Source organism: Trachemys scripta, chromosome 6 (assembly GCF_013100865.1).
Source record: "Trachemys scripta elegans isolate TJP31775 chromosome 6, CAS_Tse_1.0, whole genome shotgun sequence".
NCBI lineage: Eukaryota > Metazoa > Chordata > Testudines > Emydidae > Trachemys > Trachemys scripta.
Window position 1 is genome coordinate 118,889,563 of NC_048303.1, and position 18,195 is coordinate 118,907,757.

Genomic DNA, 18,195 nt, shown 5'->3' on the forward strand with positions numbered 1-18,195 from the left:
CCCTATAAAAGAGGTAACCCACCTCAACAGAGGCTCTCTCTCTCTGTTCTCCATTTCTCACTATACTCTATTCTCATTTACTTCCTCCACTCTATCTATCTATGATGCCTACTACTATTTGTAGGCTATACTTGTTCTTCTTAAACTTTAAATTTCAAGGGAACTAGGCTAAGCTTGGTTTCCCTAAGTTTTATTCTTAGTTTGTTTATTAGGTTTTGGTTTAAGTTTAAGTTAGTCAAGTAAACCCTAGTCAGCTTTGATAGCGCTTAGCATTTTCTAAGCACTGCATCCCTCACTCAAGAATTGAGAAACCTGAACCGCAAGGCCGGTCCTGTGACTCTTAGCACCAGGTTATCAAGGAAGGGTGTGAGGATGTTAACCAAAGCTTTGTTGCATATAATACTATATTACCATATGTATCTTTTGAATAGCAGTCATGCAATTGTCACTTTGTAACTCTGGGTATTTTCCATTTCCTTACTATTATTAATTTTAATAAAAAGTCTTTAAGGCTATCTCTGTCTCAGTGTGAGCTTCCAGTCATATCCTTTGGAAATTCTGTGGAGCCTGATTCAGGGCAAGAACTTTTATCTTCTGATCAAACAGATTGGCGAGCCTAAAACCCATACTAATTAATATTGATGATAATAATTATTAATATTATTATTAAGATCAAATTAAATTAAATTAATACATTCAATTCCCATATTATCCAAATTAATATTATCATCAGTACACCCTCAATCAGGCTACAGTAGTCCCATTGAAATCAAGGCCAATGACAGAATGAGCGATGAAGACTGGCCTGTCCTTTCAGCCTCAGACTGCATCTATGCCGGCAGCTCCCACCAATGCTAGTGCAGACCAGCAGCTGACATGGGTACTACTGAGTGTCTGGACCTACATGGGTGTTTTCTGCTTCATTCAGGTCTAGACAACAGGTCAGTACAAATTCCAGCAGGTGTATACTATGCCTTTGGCCATGGCTCGTGCCCATGAGCGGCCCCACGATTAGCCCACCAATGGTAGGCTGCTATGATGGAGCGTTCACCCCAAAGGAGGCCTGAGCAGGTTCAAAAGCACCAATTAACCTTATAGGCTGCACCCGGAGGAGAGCCAGGGTGGGATAAAGTCTAACTGCAGATGAAGCCCAGCTGGGCAGGGGCAGGCTGGGTTTGTCTAAAGCCAGGCAGTTGAGAGCAGGAGGGGGCTGCAGGGAGGAGCACTGGCGTGGTCCCTGGAGAGAAAGGGAGTTGGCTAAGGACAACGAGGCATTCTAGGGGCGGAGTAAACCTGGCATCCAGACTGGACTACAGAGTCTGGCACATGGCCAATAGTGGGGAGTGGAGGAAGCTCGGACTGGTAAACCCAGCGGTGGGCCAGGCGATAGAGAAGTGAGGTAGGACGGAGCCCAGGGAAACAGCCATGGGGTCTGAGACAGAGCACACCGTGGTTGCTAGGCATAAGGAACCCAGAGTAGGGATGCGCTTGGAAAAGTGGCACTGGACCTGGACTCGGAGCAGAAGACTGCCTGACCCAGCATATGGACAGCTTGTCTAGTGGGCCTGTGACCCCCTGGACGGGGATGACAAAATAATGGCCTCACTGGAGGGCTGAGTCCCAAAGAGGGAGAGAGAAGGGCCACGTTCCGAGCAACTGCTGGAAAGGGACGGCAGGCCGGGCAAGAGCTGCTCCCCAGACCCAGCCGCAAGGAGGCGGCCCAGTGGTGAGTGAACCCCAGTACAGCTACCCAAGAATTGCCAGAGCAGGCGAGACTCCCGTGGTGATCTCTGCAGAGCAGGGTTGAAGCGCATTAGTGACACGGGAAGAAGAACCTGACATCTTTGCTGCCTGGGCTATTTCTTCTCAATGTGTAAATACAGAGCAGCAGGCTGTGTCGGGACTGCAAACAACACCACCAACAGAAAGGCTTGTTTTACACGGTGATAGTCATATCCATGCAGAATCAGAGACAAGGCGCTGTAGTTTTTCCCTTGATATAGATAGCTGAGGTTAGCCCCAGGCAGGGGATAGTGGGTTGACCTCAACTAACTCCATCAAGGGAAAAATGACCTGTGTTTTGTCTCCACTGGAGCCCTCCATCACAACAGCTGCCACAGTGTAGAAAAGCACTTTGACAGCCAGGACACAGCCGCAGCGGTGGGTTTGGCACTTTCATTACCACAACATGCAGTTACAATTTAAACAACGAAAACTTGCTTCTGTATTTTTCCCAAGATTAAAAGAAACAGCCACGCAGATAGGAGCGTCCTGACGTATGTTGTGTCCAAATGAGTCCCTTTCCCACAAGCACGAGAACAGAACGCTGGTCCTTCTGTGTCCCAGAAGTTGCAGAGCATGAGAAGAATTCTAAGGCGCCTGCGTCTGAAACAGACCCACTCAGCCCAGGTGTAATCTCTTCTCCTATCTCAATATTCGCCCTTCCCAGCGCACCCTTCCAGCAGGAAGGGCGAAGCAAAGGCATTTTGCACTGAGTCCGCCAACCGACAGCTCCCTTTATCATGACACTGCCCCACCCCACCAGGGTAGATGAGGAATGATCACACCCAGCACTTAAGAACTGATCAAAGCCATTTTACTGTGGAGATCTAAAGATACAAATAAGTAGCATGTGATGAAGTCAGAAGGACCCTCCCATCTGAGAGAAATCTGTGTTGTGTGTTGGTATGTGTTCCTTATTCAGTAAGCCACTTCCAACACTTGTTTGTGCTCTTTCTTGATATTTTGTGTGTGTGTCTCTTGTCTTGTGATCCTTTGCTGCGGCTCATTTGGAATACGTCAGGCTGTTTCAGCCGTGGACTTGCTGAGAGAGATTTTATTTTCAGGCATGAAGTTCGTTGGGTGGCTGTAGGAGAACAGAAGCGGAAATGTAATGTGAAGCTATGCTAACGAGAGAGCATGTGAACGGTCAGTGAGATTCAGTCACATGTCACTTGATGTTCTAAGACACGCCTGCAGTACCTACTGTATAGGGTCACATGTTCACAGAGCTCTCCTTAGCGCTCTAAATCAGGGAGTCTTGGGCAAGGACTGTGAACTGACCGCGTCTGAGAATATTAGCAGGATGGCATGTTGTATGTGGCAGCCGTAGAAGGGATAGAAGTACAGTGAGGTACCTCACATGCCCTGGCTACAGTTCCACCTCTGTAAGCTCGCTAACAGAGCCGCTCTACGCCAACGCGAGAGAGCTCTCTGTCGGCTTAATTACTCCAGCTCCAACACAGCACTGTCCACGCTTACATCACACAGCAGGGTGGTTTATTCACACCCCAGACTGACCTAAGTGGAGGTGTAGACATAGCCACAGTCGACACCACTGATTTACAGGCAGGATTAACTCGACCAAAAGCTACTCTGTCAAATGGCTCGGGCCAAATGAACCTGGTAAATGGCCATAACCCAGGCTTCTAACAAAGAGGATTCAAAGGGCCAGGGACTCTTAGCCAGGGAAGGGCCAGCCCTGTGCATGCCCTCACTGGAATGGAGAACTGGTGTCGCTGCGTATTTTTTAAAATACCAAGAGAACGTCATCTTGGTACCGTTGTGCTATTTACAGACTGCCCCCCGGCTCTGTGCGGTATAGGAGACAAGGCCCACGTGCCAGGGGTCACTGTCTAAGTGAGACACACGGAGCAGAGTCCAGGCAGCTTCGTGGTGAAGCAGGGTGGATGTTTCTCGGGAGATTGACTTTCTGGGGCTGTACCAAAGGGGTGGGCTTTCAGAAAGGACTGGTGGGAGACTGAGCATTGGAGGCATAGAGGGAGATGTGGCCGCACAACGAGCAGCTCAGGAGGAACCAAGAGAGAAAGGCCGAAGATGTAGGCAGAACCGGGAGGGTGAGCTCAAACCGCCTGGGTGGGCCCGAGGCAGGAGAAACAGGGCCTGCAGAGGAGCAGAGAGGACCAGGTGTCAGTGACGGCGCAGAGGAGCCCGTCTAGAGATGGGAGCAAGGCTGCTTGGAGCAGAACCTGAGGGGTGAAGGGAGGAACATCTGGAGGAGTGGGAGAGGCAGGGGGGAAGAGGGGCTGGGAGAGATGTTGGCGGAGGGGAAGGGCATGGGGCCGAGGTTGGGAGGGAAAGAGGCAGACAAAGAGGAGTGAGAGGGAGCAAGGGGGCAGGGTGGGAGCAGAGAGCCGGGAAATCTGCAGGGGGCCCAGAAGTGGCAGAGAGGCCAGGCTGCAGGAAGCCCCTTTGTTATAACAGCAGTAACACATGCCAGACTGTGCAGTAGTTGCAGCAAGAAAGGCTCTTGTCTGGGGCAGTCCCACAATGCACCTGGCGCCTGGGATTATGGTAGTCTGACATCTGTCCTGTGAGAGGAAGGACAGGCTGGTGGCTAGGGCTTGACCTGCTCCACCATAGACTTCCTGAGTGACCATGGGCAAGGCACTGACCCCTCTGTGCCTCCGTCCCCGTCTGGACCATGGTCCTAGGCTTGAGGGGGCTGCCAGTCGAGGCACCAATGCCTGGAAACTGACGGAAGTTGGTTCTCCCCAGCCGTGGGGTTGTACACAGGAGCTGTGTCCCGTGTTTGTGGGACGGCTTTTAGTCAACGTCTCCAGAACTCGAACTAGAAAGGGTGGTTGCTGCCTGCTGGTGTTCCAAAGACTGCAAAAGGCAGGCTGTGCATTTCAGGGGGATCTGCTCTGATGGCCGCGGCTGCTCGCCCTCTGACTCCATGCCTGGCAGCGCTATCCAGGGGGCAGAATAATCTCCTGGAAATGCAGCGCTCAGCATCGCTTATGGCTTATTTATGCTGAGCTCCTTTCAGACTGGCCTGGGTTGGAATAACTAATTCCTGGGAAAACCCTACGACGAGATGTTAGCACTGGTTTTCTCCTGCAGCCCATGCGTCACCTCCCTTGTGAAGAACAACCTGAGCCCAGGGTTCAGACAGCAGGAGAGGGCTATGACCCCCCTGGAGGATTGAGGTTATGTAGGAAGCACCGGCTCCAATTTATAATCAGATTGGTTTGTGCTGGGCCTTTGAAGTGGCCCCCCTGGCCCAGCACCCAGCCTGTGTCAAGATATGGGGGGATGGAGGGTGGTTGTTTTTTTGCAACGTAGTTTGCTGCAGGTCTCCTTAATACAATGAACCGCACAGCAAAACCTGCGACTTCTGCACTGATGGCAGATGAAAGATATGTCAGGATTTCAGAGGGGAGAGTATCCATCATGTTGATGGACAGGGCAGAGCCTTGCTCTGGCAATGCATGTTCATGTGCCGCTTTGCATCTGCATGTAGCGTGATGGATTTTCTCCCAGGCCTTTTTAGCCCGTGGTCCTCACTTGGCCATGGAAAATGAAAGGTTGCCGTCTGATTAAGAAGATGTCTTGTCACCTGTCTGAAGCACTTGTCCAAAACAGCTCTTGAAAAATGTCACTGTCACTTGGAACATTAGGCTGGGTTCGTCAGTAGCCAATCACTCAGCGCAGCACGACCCCATGGGATTTTTTCATTGCCTATTACGTTCTTCTTCTATTTAGGCTCCAAAGGCAGCACAATATTTACCTTCTTGACAAGGAGACCACATAGATTTCCTTGACTTAGTAAATAATATCCAATGGTGCCATCCCTGCCATTTGGTAAGGCCTGAAATCACAAGCCGAATGGAGTGCCAGAACTGATCACTGACAAGTATCTGTAACCCTGGGTATTTAAAGGGACCCTACTTGCTCAGAAATGGCCAATAAATCCATTCAGCAAACTCGCTGGTTCCCATCATGCGCTTTCTTTGCATTCTGGTCTATGAACTTTGCAATCCACGGCTGGGAGAGTTAGCCGGCTGTTAGCATGTTGGGTAATAGGAGCAGCAGGCTGCAATGGGTGGGTCTGAGCGCTGCTCGGGCATGACCCTGGTGTCTCTGTCATGTTGAAAACATTAGAACTGCGTGTGTAAAATCAAAATAAATGAACACTTCACACTGCTACAGGGTCTGTCTTCTCTGCAGAGTTAACCCGGGCTCTTATGTGGGGGCTACCCAGCTCCCTGCAGGTCCACACACAAAACCCTCTCACCCAGATTCAGGGGTGCTTTCATTCTGGGCTAGCTGGTCCTTTTAAGGGGATGTGGGGGGGCTACAGGCTGGAGCCTGAGTGAAGCTTTCCTTCAAGCCGGTAAACCAAGACTAATCAACTCAGGTACTGACAGTTCTCCACAATAGCCACGAGCCACATTTTTTGCCTCCTGATGCAGGATCTCAAAGCACTGTACTAACTTTCATCAAGTTAGCATCACAGCACCTCCAGGAGGCAGGTAATTGTTCTGACCCCCATTTTACAGCTAAGGAAACTGAGGCACTACGCTGGTGAGTGTCTTGTCCAAAGCTCATGCAAGAAGCCCATGGCAGACACAGGAACAAACCCCGGTCTCCTGACTTGTAGACATACACAGATCGCTGGAGTCTGGGTCTCCAAATTTTCAGTCCAATAAAAAATTGAATTGACTTAACTTTTCCCCTCTCTCTGAGTTCATTTTCTGTGACTAACCTAGCAAACAGGCTTATTGGCAAACCAATTTCTGACCAACAGCAAATTGTAAGCGAATATTAGACAATCTTTACCAGAAGTAAGAGTAAGAGACCCCAAGGCCTGATGATACCAATTATAGACTCCTCCAGTCAGGGAACAGAAACACTATCATGCCATCTGTGTCCAAACTGACGCAGCTTACGGTCCAGATAGTGAAGAACTGCAGCACAGGGGCTGGGGGGCATTTTTCAAATTTATAAAAATTGCAGTAAAAATGCCTTGAAAATGTTCATGAAATCTGGAAACTTTTTTTTATCATATTGGTCGATTTTGGGGGTTGTTTTGGTTTGGATTTATTATTATTATTATTTGGTTTTTCTTCCTTTTTTTCTTTCTTTCCTCACTTCTTTGTTCACACTTTTTCCTTTTTGCCTTACTTTTTTTCTGTTCAAAACTGGTGTTCTTTCCCTACCAGTTTTATAAATTGAAATGTTTCAGAAATAGGAAGAAACATCTGAAGAAGTGGGTTTTTTACCCACCAAAGCTTATGCCCGAATAAATCTGTTAGTCTTTAAGGTGCCACCGGACTCCTCGTTGTTTTTGTGGATACAGACTAACACAGCTACCCCTCCAAAAGGAAGAAATGTCGACACACATGAAAAACGGGTCCATTTCACATCCTGGGCCCGGAATATTTCAGAACTTTTCCGTTTTCCTGGAAAGTTCTCATTTCCTTTTTTGATCGTCTCAGCTCCTCTGCAGAGCAACAATGACAACTGGTGGAGACTCTTAAATAGAGGGAAATTCACCTGTCACAGCAATGCCCCTTCAGGGTACGTCGACACTGTGATCAAAGACACTCGGCAGGGCCGCAGATGGCCCAGCTCAGCTGACTCGGCTCCTGGGGCTCGGCGTGTGGGGCTGTACAATTGCAGTGTGGCCATTCAGGCTCAGGCTGGAGCCTGGGGTCTGAGACCCCGTGAGGAGCAGAGCCCCTTAAGAACCAACGTTTGGGCCCGGCAGAGGGGATGATCAGACCCAGCTGGGCAGAGGTCAGGTAATTCCCAGGAAGGCGGAAGGTACTCAGCTGAAGGAGAGCGACAGGAAGCTGGTTCCCCCTGGAGAAGGGGGCTGGCAGGCAGATGACCGGTAGGAGGGCTGGGGAATTGGGTTGTATGGTGTTTGGATAATGAATGAAACCCTGCACAAGTCCTAGACAACCCAGGGGGGCTGGAGGGGAATCCTGGTCCCACTGAAGTCAGGGGCAGTTTTGCCATTGAAGTCAATGGGGCCAGGATTTCACCCTCTGGGAGGGTTTAGGCCCCAGCCCTGCAGACACTTACAGGTATGCTTAACTCCCCCCCGGGGAGCAGCCCCACTGAAGCCAAACTGGCAGGCAAGTTAAGCGTGTGTATTTGCAGGCTCAGAGGGCCTTTCACTTGATTTAAACGGCACTCAGGCCGCGGCTAGCTCGCTGCACAAGGGCAAATTTCAACCCTTGGAATAAATTGAGAAAATTATGAATGGCCTGAAGGCAAATCACAAACAGAAAAGAGGTGAACTTTGTCCAGTTATTGACTATGAATTATTAGTTCAATCCTGGGTAAACAATCAGATAGTTCTTTGTCGTATTGTCTGTCTTTCCCCTCATAAGGGCAGCATCTCCTGAAATGCAACAAGGAAAGCGAGGAGAATGGGAGTCCTGGAGGAAAGGTCATTTTCCTGCCTTTGTGGCTTAAGCACATACACAGATAATTTCTTGTCAGCCACAGGACATTTTTTTCCAAGTACAATTCAGCAATAAATTACACAGCTCACATGCTTATCTTTACATGAATTGGATTTTTACACATGGCCACGCCACCTCTCCTGGACCATGCAGTGCGGAGCTTTAGCTGGTCACTGAGCCAGAGGTGTGTTTGTTGCAAATGAACCAGGTTTTCCATCCAAAGCCCATCAGCTGCTGAGGGGTCAAAAGGCTGAAGCTAGCTAAAATCCTGGTGCACCACAAAGAAAAGAGGCACCTCTGTGACATTCTTCTCTTCCACTCTAGTGGAAGCAACAATTGGGAAAGGCAAGGACTTTAAACATTCTAACACATTGGTGTTTGCAGTGTTGTTGTAGACCTGTTGGTCCCAGAACATTAGCGAGATAAGGCAGGTGAGATACTATTGGACCAACTTCTATTGGTGAAAGAGACAAGCAATGGACTGTGTGGGGAATGAGCCCAAGTCTTAAGTTTCCCATTCCTGTACGTGGGGGGAGAGGGAGTGTCACTATCTGCGACCAGGAGCCCAAATGAGAGTCTACAACAATTATCCCTGCACGAAACTGGTTTGGCCCTGGCACCTGTCCCCAGAAGCACGGAGAACATAAGAACGGCCACACTGGGTCAGACCAAAGGTCCATCTATCCCAGTATCCTGTCTTCCGACAGTGGTAGGGTGACCAGATAGCAAATGTGAACAATCAGGACAGGGGGTGGGGGGGTGGGGGTAATAGGAGCCTATATAAGAAAAAGACCCCAAAATCGGGACTGTCCCTATAAAATCGGGACATCTGGTCACCCTAGCAGGGGCCAATGCCAGGTGCCCCAGAGGGAATGAACAGAACAGAAAATCATCAAGTGATCCACGCCCTGTCGCCCATTCCCAGCTTCTGGCCAACATAAACATAAATATGTGCACAATCTACTGCGAGCAATGTCTCATTTTGATGATTCACATGGGCAGAGCTTAGAGTACCACCATCTTTTCTTCCCACTAATCTGACCTGACTACAGATTTATCCCGTATTTTCATAGACTCTGCTCTTCCCCAGGAATTAACGATAGAAAGTGTTTGAGAGGGGTCAGGGAAGTTCCAGAATTCCTAGTTCTAAAACTGACAACCCGTTGGTTTTCCACCCATGTGCTCTGCCATATCGCACAGCTCCAAAGTACACAACGCTGACACGACTTGAGTGACAAGAAGATTTAAGTGAACTCTCCCAAGGTCCAAAGTAAAAGCAAGCCAAGATATAAGTCTACGGAGGAGTGTTTTTCAGTTGCCATAGTTTGTTATTCTCTCTCTGGAGAGAGACACAGCCAGTGATTATGTACACGAGTGCTCAGGACAACAATAATGTACAAATCCAGCTGGGAAAAGCCCAGGTATGGAACAGAAACAGTCCTCTTCCATCACTATAAGGGGAAATACCCTGCATCACCCCCACCCATGAGATTCCCCCCTCCGCCCCCCGCACTCTCCGAGACAAGGGGAAGTGCCTTCACCACAGGACTCTGAAGAGAATGCACCCAACCAGTTGTTGTTCTCAAATTGGTTATTCATTCCCCTAGGTACATCTCTGCTGCCACCCTGGGTGTTGCTTGGGAAGGGAAAAAGCCTGTGTGCTTGAGAGCAGGGTTGTGAATCTGGATTTTAAAACACAGGCCAGACAACTGGCCTACAATCCTTCCTAGAGCAGAACTGTTTTTAAATCAAGATTGGATGTTTGTCTCTTTGTCAGTGGTGGAGAAGCCACCACAACCCTCGGTAGATTGTTCCACTGGTTAATGACCCTCACCGTTACAAATGTATAACTTATTTCCAGTCTGAATTTGTCTAGCTTCAGCTTCTAGCCATCGGATGGTGTTAGACCTTTCTCTACTAGAATGAGGAGCCGATTATTAAATATTTGTTCCCCATGTAGGTACTCAGAGACCGTAAGCAAGCCACCTCTTAACCTTTTCTGTGTTAAGCTCAATAGATGGAGTTTTTGAGTCTATCACTAGAAGGCAGGTTTTCTAATCCTTCAGTCATTCTCATGGCTCTTCTCTGAACCCTCTCCAATTTATCAACATCCCTCTTGAATTGTGGGCACCAGAACTGGACACAGGATTCCAAAAGCAGCCGCATCAGTGCCAAATACAGAGGTAATAGAATCTCTCTGCTCCTACTTGAGATTCCCCCAGACACAGATTGCTCACAGGGTTAGCCTTGGGAGGGTCTGCCCTGAATTAGACATGCCAAGGCCCTGGGCAATGTTCAGGGCAGGGTGGGTGGCTGGCAGGCTCCGTGCATCAGGCCTGATGGCGCCTGGGACCTTGTGCTGCCACGTACCCATTAGCTGGAATAACTGACCCCACCTCCATTCATGTCCCTGGGCACCAGAACCTGGGTCCACTCCAGCCTCTGTGCCTCGCTCGGGCAGCACAAAGGGGTCACAAGAGAATTCCCCGAGGGGAAGGGACTTCCCAACTGGCATAAAGCCAACAGAGCTACCTCCTGTACCAGCCCCGCCCCACCTGGGGGCAGGAAGGGGACAGCTGGCTTGGGCAGGGAGGAGGGCCAAGGCTGTTGTGCCTCACTGCTGGGAGGGGAGGGGCTGAGCTAGACCTGCAGGGGCACAATGGGGCAGGCTGGTCGGTCCCAAGCCCTGCAGGAATCAGCCCCAGGGCAGTTCTTGTGCCATGCAATTCCCCCTGCCAGCCCTTGCGAACGAGGACAGGAGTGTCCCTCCCTTCCCCCATGTGCCACTGGTGCTCGCTCTGCGCTGGGCCTGCCCCCTAATCCCCTTTGAATGAGGAGCCGGGAGGATTAATTTGACATGTCAGCAGGGGGGAGAGGGGTGTTTAATTCTCCCCAATCCAGGCCCATGTTTGGTTTATCTGTAATGACGCACAGAACGTGTGGCCAGGGTGAAATCACGCAGGAGAGGGCAGCGTGCAGCATGACTCCAAATGAACAGCTGCCCCAGGGGACCAGAACTACTCACAGCGCTTTGCCCTGGAAGGGCCAGGACACAGAACAGCCAGAGCTGGCCCTGCTGAGGGGCGGCACGGCTGGCACCGCAGGGCTGGCAGTGTTGGCACAGGGAGCCTGGGAGAGACGCAGGCTCCGCTGGGCTCAAGTTCTGACGGCCCCTGGAGCTGCCCTAAGTGGCAGCCCTGCTGCAACATCCCCCATGGGGCTTTGCAGGGGAGCAGAATCATGGGGGCACAGGTCTACTCCAGGCATTTCCCCCCCACCTCACAATCCCCCCCGGCACTCAGGGCTGCTTCGGGGTGGTGCAGGGCAGACAGAACCAGCTCTGTGTGCCTGGCCATGGGCTGGGGGAATTCCCTGGCTGGGGCAGGGGTGCCAGGCAGTGACAAATCGGGTCCCTGCTGTGACAGGCCCACACGGGGAGCTCAGCGGGAGGTCCCGGATGAAGATGACCTTTGCTGGCAGGCTCCGACGGGTCAAAGCACAGGCAGGGTGGGAAGGAGGATCAGAGACTGACCACAGATCAGTGATGTATTCCTGGCAAAAGCAGGCATTAAAAGCAGGGTATCCATTGGAAGCGCTGCTCTATGAACCCAGGCAAACATATGCTGCAACCTCATGCAGCCTTTTTCAGAGAACATCTGTTAACCCTTGCCTTGCTGCAGCCTCTGCTCTGGTGGACTGAGACAGGATTATTGCAGGTGTTCACAGCAACAATGACCCAGCAGGGGTGACAGCAATGGAGCAGGGGGAGAGGCCAGCCGAGGAGGTCTGTGGTGCCTGATGTACATGCTCTTATAGCACCGAGAGTCAAAGTCCATAACCTCCCATCACTCTACCCACCTGTAATTCTGTCTAACCTGGGGGCGCTGGCACCTGAACTGTGGTATGTAGCCCTGGCAGCGCTGATCTGCAGACACACTGGCAGGGGAATAGCAAATGTTTCTCCTGACTTTAATCGTTGGCTCTAAGGTGTTACATTATTCAATTAGTGAACGGTGCTGCAAGTGTAACGAAAGGCTCAGGAGGGACCATTAACTTTGGAAAATCATGGGAGACAGGAGAGCTTCCAGAAGACTAGAAAAGGGCAAATATAGTGCCCTTCTATAAAAAGGGAAATAAAAACAACCCAGGAAACTACAGACCAGTTAGGTATCAGACCAGTTAGCTTAACTTCTGTGCCAGGGAAGATAATGGAGCAAGTAATTAAGGAAATCATCTGCAAACACTTGGAAGGTGATAAGGTGATAGGGAATAGCCAGCATGGATTTGTAAAGAACAAATCATGTCAAATCAATCTGATAGCTTTCTTTGATAGGATAACGAGTCTTGTGGATAAGGGAGAAGCGGTGGATGTGGTATACCTAGGCTTTAGTAAGGCATTTGATATGGTCTTACATGATATTCTTATCAATAAACTAGGCAAATATAACTTAGATGGAGCTACTATAAGGTGGGTGCATAACTGGCTGGATAACTGTACTCAGAGAGTAGTTATTAATGGTTCCCAATCCTGCTGGAAAGGTATAACAAGTGGGGTTCTGCAGGGGTCTGTTTTGGGACTGGCTCTGTTCAATATCTTCATCAACGACTTATATTGGCATAGAAAGTACGCTTATTAAGTCTGCAGATGATACCAAACTGGGAGGGATTGCAACTGCTTTGGAGGATAGGGTCATAATTCAAAGTGATCTGGACAAATTGGAGAAATGGTCTGAGGTAAACAGGATGAAGTTTAATAAAGACAAATGCAAAGTACTTCAATCAGTTTCACACATACAGAATGGGAAATGACTGTCTAGAAAGGAATACCGCAGAAAGGGGTTATAGTGGACCACAAGCTAAATATGAGTCAACAGTGTGATGCTGTTCCAAAAAAAGCAAACATGATTCTGGGATGCATTGACAGGTGTGTTGTGAGCAAGACACGAGAAGTCATTCTTCCGTTCTACTCTGCACTGATTAGGCCTCAACTGGAGTATTGTGTCCAGTTCTGGGCACCGCATTTCAAGAAAGATGTGGAGAAATTGGAGAGAAGAGCAACAAGAATGATTAAAGGTCTAGAGAACATGACCTATGAAGGAAGGCTGAAAGGGAAGATCTATCAGGGATGGTCTAGACAGTATTTGGTCCTGCCATGAAGGCAGGGGACTGGACTCGATGACCTCTCGAGGTCCCTTCCAGTACTAGAATCTATGAATTATGACCACCTCGTCTCACCTCTTCCATAACACAGCCAGAGAATTTCCCCCTGGGTTTCAGCCCATAATGGGTGAAGCTCTGGCAGATCTTTCAGAAAGCTATCCAATCTCGATGTCCACATTATGGAGAATCCTCCTCAGCCCAGGGCAATGGCGTTACAAGCTTGCACCTTATGTCTAGTCTTGGTTCAGCTCCCAGCCACGGGATTTAATTCTGCCTTTGCCAACCTTTCCTCTCAGATATCTCCTCTAAGTGTAGGTGCCGTGGGTGGGGCCCCAATCAGCTCCTAACCTTCTCTAGCTAAGCTAAATCGATTGAGCTCCTTCAGTTCAGCAGGTGCACAAAGTTCCTGGTGTGCGCCAGGCTCCGGAGGACCAGGGTGCGCTAGGGACCCCCCGAGGGCCATGCGGGGAGTCAGTGATAGTACCGGGATTAGAGTTCTTGGCTGCCAGCCCCGCATTCAGGGAGTTAAAAATGACGCTAGACTGAACTAGGCACATTACTTACAGATTCAGCTCCCCGCCGTGTGCCATGCCTGGGCCTGGGCTGGGGCTCCCTGCACTAGCAGGCTCAGGGTCATTTCGTGTGCTGCTGCCTCTCCTGCTGGCAAGCGATTCTGCCTTCTTCCCATCTTTAATCCGGGTGGGAAACAAACCCAGGGACTAACAGATCCCACCTCCTAGGGGATGACGAGTCCTGTAGCACGAGTGACCCTGCACTCGAGCCTGAGACAGCAGGAGTGACGCCCTCAGCTCAAACGATTCCTACCCACCCGCGGGTGAGAAGCCGGAGGACAGGAAACCTCCCAGAGAAGGAATTGAACCTTTGCTGCCAAGAGGGTGTTTGGCTTGATGGGACCATTTCAATGGTAAGCCTGTTCCCTGTGTGGTTGTTTGTTCAGATCCCAGGCAGCCAGACTCCAAGGCACAGTCACCATCCATTTCCCTGTCGCTGCAGGGGAGGGCGTAGTGCTAATGACACCCTCCCACCGCCTTCCGCTGAGCAAGCTGGCGTAATGTGGGGGAGGAGAGGGGAGATCAGGCTCCACCCATTCCCCTCCCCTCCCCACTCCCCATGGGGGAATAGTTGTGCCAGAACCCAAGGTCCAGGTAGCCTACCCAGGGCTGTGAAGAAAGTTCGCATTGCCCCTGGCTCTCCTGCACAGAGCCACCGCTAGCCCATGGCACCACACCATTCAATGGTGCAAGGGTCTGTCGATTTCTAACTGGGGGGCTTTTTCCCATTCCACGTGCTGTGGGCGAGCCGTGCTCTTTCACACTGGGCTGTGCAGCACGGTTTGCAGGCTCTGGATGGCTTGCAAGGTTTCTGAGAGGCTGGAAGGGGCTTGTGGGCTGTTCCCTGAGTGGAAATAGAGCTTTTCCTACCAAAAAAGAAAAAAAAATCCACAAAACCCAATTTTGTCAGGTTTTTTTTAAACAAAGAAGAAAAAAGTCAATTTTGTTGGTGATGAAAACAGATTTTTTTTTCCCCACCAAAAATTCGATTGAGTCAGAAGCGGGGATTTCCAGTGGTAAGCCCCACCCCTCGCCTGTCTTGTCTCGATGAGTCTCCTCTTTCAGCAGGGGCATAACAATTTCTGCAAAAAAGCGCTCTTCACACTCATTAATGTCCCCCTCCTGCATAGCAATTCAGACCATCACAGGCTCACACAACACCCGCTCCAATATTACATGACCACGTGGAACACAGATATTACAAGTGAGATAATTCATGCAGCAACTCCCAACGCTCACTAGAGCCTAAACAAGAAATGCTTGTTCATCTCTATTTTATCAACATGAACCCACGAATGAGCCAGACAGATTCCAGCTCTGCATCTGTCTGTGTCCAGTTGAGACAGGAGGACCTTGGCATGTGCTAGCATCACAAATCCTGCCTGTTTGTAATACAGTAAACAACCGCTCTTCTTTGAAAGCAAAGTACTGTAGTTTTATCGGTGTGTGATTTCCCTAAAAATCAACACACTCCAATTGCAAAGTAACGCACATTGGAGGGGAAAATCTGTCCTCATACACCCTACAGCATTCTAAAGAAACTGTAGCCACTCAAGGAAGAATCCTAGCCATCAGTATAGATAGCTCAATGACAACCTCTGCTTAATGGGCAGCTGTGGTCAGAAAAGCAAACAAAGCATTATAGATTCTAAAGCCAGAAGGGACCATTGTGATCTGACCTCTGATATAGTGCAGGCCAGAGAACTTCCCCAAATAATTCCTAGCACAGACCTCTTAGAGAAACTTCTAATCTTGATTTAAAAACTGTCAGTGATGGAGAATCCACCACAATCCTGGGTAAGTTGTTCCAATGGTTTACTATGCCCAACATTAAACATGTACACATTATTAGGGTGCATAAGGAATTGGACGGAGATTAATCCCAAGACTGTTTTAGTGCGACTATATCGATCAATGGTGTGGCCTCACCTGGATCCAGGTGCAGTAGTGGTCATCCCATATCTAAAAGCGTATTGCAGAAATGGAGTGGGTTCAGAGATGATAAAATAGAAACTGGTCTAGAGGAGGGAGATCAGGACTGTCTCTTCTCCCTGTTTCATAACACAAGAACAAGGGGACAAGAAATGAAACGGAGAAGTGAGAAATTCAAACCCAAAATAAGGAAATAGTTTTGCATACAACATGTAATGAGACTGTGGAACTGACTGCCACAGGAAGTCATTGAGGGCAAGAATTTAGCAAGATTCAAAAAGGGATTGGACGTTTATATGGAGAACAAGAATATCCAGAGTTATCATCGTTAATGACACCAAAAATTCGACCAGGGTTATAAAACCTCATGCTTCCGGTCTTATGCCGATCTCTAACTATCAGAGACCAGAATGAGACATAACGTGGGGGACACATCCCACATCAGTTACTATGGGGTTTTTAAACCTTCCTGTAAAGCAGCTGTCGCTAGCTACTATCTAGACAGGATACTAAGCTAGATGGACCTTGTATCTGATCCAGTCTGGCAATTCCTATGTTCCTATATATACCAAGCAATAGGTATTAGAAATCTGTTTCGACATAGTTTGAATACAGACAATGTGATTTCCATAATGGTGCTAGTGATTTGTACAGGCAGGATATTTAAAACAAACAAAAGGAAGGTACGTCACACAAAGCACAGTCAACCTGTGAAACTCATTGTTATGGGATATTGTGAAGGCCAAATGTATAACTGGGTTCAAAAAAGAAATAGATAAGTTCATGGAGGAGAGGTCCACTAAAGGCTATTAGCCAAGATGGTCAGGGAGGGATGCAACCCATGCTGGTACTGGATGACAGGGGATGGGTCACTCAATAATTGCCCTGTTCTGTTCATTCATTCTCTCTGAAGCAGCTGGCATTGGCCACTGTTGGAAGACAGGATACTGGGCTAGATGGACCTTTGGTCTGACCCAGCATGGCCATTCTTATGTATGAAGCAGTGTGCTCTGCATGGAAACCAATGGAAATCAATTCATTGGCAACCTCTGTGACAAACCAATTTTTCAGTAACAAACCAGTTTATAAGAAATGCAAAGCAGTCTGCATGGCATTGGAAACTCTGTAGTAAATAATATAAACTGGTGTGTAAAATACAGCCCAGAAGTAGAGAATGCCCTATCTGGCATTTCCTTGTACTAAACTAGCTTGTAGCAGGCAAATGTATTAGGTCTCAGTCCAGACTTTGTAAAGAAAATGCACGTTATCGACATTTTTGCACGTGAAACTCCAGAGACGTCACAAATTATTCCAATGAGCCAATAAAAAAAATGGCTTATTGATTTCTCTCCATTGGCTCAGAGCCCCTATATAAACTTCCTCTGCACCCAATATAGAGAGAAAGGACATAGAGGCCTCATCCTCTTCTAATGTCCTTACTTGCTTAGTGATGCAAATACAAAAATCATTTGGCTTTAAAAGATCTCCAAAGATTAGTTCTCGGCTATGACAGAGGTCCCTAGTAGATAACACCATATGGAACTTAATTGAATGGACATAATGGCTGTGAGCTAGCTCATTCGGCTCATAATGAAGAGTCTAGCCCATAGCCAGGGTAATGTTATTGACAACCTAGTCATGTGGAATTCTGGGCAGCCACTCATCTGCAAGTCTCCCCAGCATGGTAGCAGAAACGTTAACAATCCCCTCTCGAGTGCGTCCATTTACAACTCCTTGCTAAACAGAGGCGAGGAGCGAGGAGAACTTGGAAGGAACGAAAAAACAAGCTCATAAGCAAAATTAAGCCAGTAGCGACTCTAGAATGGAGAGATGGACTCAAGCAAATAGTCATCCATCAAGTCCACCCCATTCCAAATGATTGCTACTAGACCAACCAGCTGTATTCCTCCCCCCGGCAAATGCTCTCTTCTGTTGGAAAAACCATGCGCTGTAACCTGCCACAGCCACGGGAACTGTATGAGTTTTGGTCAGGAATGACAACTGTGCAAACCTCCTAAGCAACGTTGAAAAAATCAATAAAAACACAGCCAGGTTCTACGGTGACCTTAGTTTGTGTCGAAGCAACAGAGAGTCAAATTCAATCGAATCCTTCAGGAAAAACAAGAGCAGAAGTGGCCTGCCTAGTCATCCGGCACTGAAGTGTGGTCACCTTGCTCCAGTGCAGTCCTGCCGCCCCAAGCAACCAAATGCCGAGTGGGGCATGCTGTGCAGATGGCTCGACGCTGGCCCACAGACAGCTTTGCTAATGGCATATTACACAGAAAAATAGCAACCCGCTTCCTCGACTC

At 48.9% G+C, this 18,195-nt stretch overlaps 1 long non-coding RNA gene across 1 annotated transcript in view; it reads right to left on the reverse strand.

The window, feature by feature from the left end:
* Positions 1-2,609: 2,609 nt before the first annotated feature.
* LOC117879605 overlaps positions 2,610-18,195 on the reverse strand; it is a 43,707-nt gene continuing 28,121 nt past the window's right edge. The window contains exons 2-3 of the long non-coding RNA XR_004646329.1: positions 15,884-16,005; positions 2,610-2,866 (exon numbers count right to left, since the gene is read on the reverse strand). This is a non-coding gene — a long non-coding RNA (uncharacterized LOC117879605). The remainder of the gene's footprint in view (positions 2,867-15,883; positions 16,006-18,195) is intronic.